The sequence below is a fragment of the Otolemur garnettii genome, unplaced genomic scaffold, assembly GCF_000181295.1.
Source record: "Otolemur garnettii isolate 467f Iridium unplaced genomic scaffold, OtoGar3 scaffold00112, whole genome shotgun sequence".
NCBI lineage: Eukaryota > Metazoa > Chordata > Mammalia > Primates > Galagidae > Otolemur > Otolemur garnettii.
The window spans coordinates 2,132,527-2,134,631 of record NW_003852507.1 but is presented as its reverse complement, the minus strand read 5'-3'; the positions used below and the strand labels follow the sequence as shown (position 1 = coordinate 2,134,631).

Here is a 2,105-nt window from a genome sequence, read left to right as displayed (position 1 = left end):
AATGCCTGGCTATTTTTTTGTTGCAGTTGTTTAGCTGGCTCGAGCCGAGTTCCAACCCACCACCTTCGGTACATGTGGCTGGTGCTGTGTTATGGGTGCTGAGCCAAAAATTTTATTCTTGTATTGAAACTAATATTTCTCTTTACATGAACTATGATTCTGTTGTTTTTGAATATGAGTTTTGGGGAATTTTAGGGAAATTGGGAGTTGAATAATTTCTGAATTTTAATATTGAGCCTTTATTATTTGAAGCTGCCTTCCAAGCTAGGCATTCTGGCACACACCTATAGTCCCAAGTACTTGGGCAGCTGAGGGAGGATCACTTGCGCACAGGAGTTTGAGACCAGTCTGGGCAATATAGCAAGATGTCTTCTCTTAAAAAGAAAAAAAAAGGGAGGAGGCGCCTGCAGCTCACTGAGTAGGGTGCCGGTCACATACACTGAAGCTGACGGATTTGAACCCGGCCTGGGCTAGCTGAACAATGACAACTGCAACAAAAAAATAGCTGGGATGGGCAGTGCTTATGGCTCAAAGGAGTAGGGCGCCGGCCCAATATACCAGAGGTAGCGGGTTCAAACCTGGCCCTGGCCAAAAACTGCAAAAAAACAAACAAACAAAAAAAAACTAAGACTATACTTTCAGGGATCATTTCTATAGTTCGTTACTAGAGAAGTCTCTCTGAATGTGTAAAACTTGTGGATTTGATGTTGGGTAAAATATATAATTCTTTGATAAATTTGTACCAGTAATTTGAAAATGAGATATCAAGAAAAACCAGTTCTTCCATCAATTTAGTTGATCTGTCTTTAAAAGAAAGTTAAATGTAACCATTTTGTTAGATTGATATATATATCTTTTGGAGAATAAGATTTGTGCTGTTGATGACCAGTAAATATAAAATATGGTAACTAGAATTAACTGTGCACCATAATATACTTGACTATGTGTAGCAGCATAGTCATTATACCTAAAAAAGTAATTATGAATAACAAGTATGCTTTTCTTTAACCTTTCCAGCTTTAAGCTGTAATTTATAGTGTAAGGGATTTATAGTATCAGCTTGTTGAGCTGTAACAAACTTTGCAAAATCTGGCTTTCAGTACTTAATAACAACAGCAGTTATTTGAGTGCATGCAAGGAATGATGATCACTGTAATGTACTGAAACCACCACATTACAGAAGTATTTACTACAAATTTCTCATCTCTAGTTTTTCAGAAGGGCTAAAGATTATTTGACCCATTAAATCTTCCCATACCTCTGTGACACTCCCTGCTCATTTTTTTCTCTCTACTTAACCAAAGTGTTACACATGACTGTCACAACTGTTCGTTATATGTGTATTTTCTGGTAAACTAGAAGTGTGATGTGTATTATTTGATATTTTTCTTACATTTGTAAGCTGAGTTTTAGCATCTAAATGTAATCGTCACATGTTGATTCCTCACTATAAAAATGAGTAACTTTAATCTTAAAAAAACAAAACAAAACAAAAAACTGGGTGTTGTGGCAGGTGCCTGTAGTCACAGCTACTTGGGTACTTGGGAGACTCAGGCAAGAGAACGGCTTAAGCCCAAGAGTTTGAGGTTGCTGTGAGCTGTGATGCTGCAGCACTCTACCCAGGGTAACAGCTTGAGACTCTGTCTCAAAAAAAAAAAAAAAAAAGAAAACCTGCATCCTCAGATAACTAATTAGCTCAGTACTATAGGAGCATGATATATAAGAGATGATAGTAGGACCAGTTAAGGTTGACTTCGAGTGATTCAGGTTGCTGAGAGTAGAGGTTGAAGTACTAGTTTTTCCATGTCAATATTTTATCATTCTATAATTCTATGAGGTATTTTTAAAAGATGTTTATAATCTTATAGTGAGAAGCAAATTGAAACCTTTTTTTTAAAAAAGGTCTCAAACTGGCTCTGTGCCTGTGGCTCAAGTGGCTAAAGCGCCAGCCACGTACACCTAAGGTGGTGGGTTTGAATCCCCAGCCCGGGCCCGCCAAACAACAATGACGGCTGCAACCAAAAAATGGCCAGGCGTGGCGGGCGCCTGTAGTCCCAGCTACTTGGGAGGCTGAGGCAGGAGACTCGCTTGAGCCCAGGAGTTGG

General features: G+C 38.9%; 1 protein-coding gene and 1 pseudogene across 1 annotated transcript in view; both read left to right on the top strand.

Moving 5' to 3' along the window:
* NLK (nemo like kinase) overlaps positions 1-2,105 on the top strand; it is a 178,817-nt gene that overhangs the window by 25,326 nt on the left and 151,386 nt on the right. The gene's annotated exons all lie outside the window — the stretch shown is intronic.
* Positions 627-737, top strand: LOC111727576 (annotated as a pseudogene).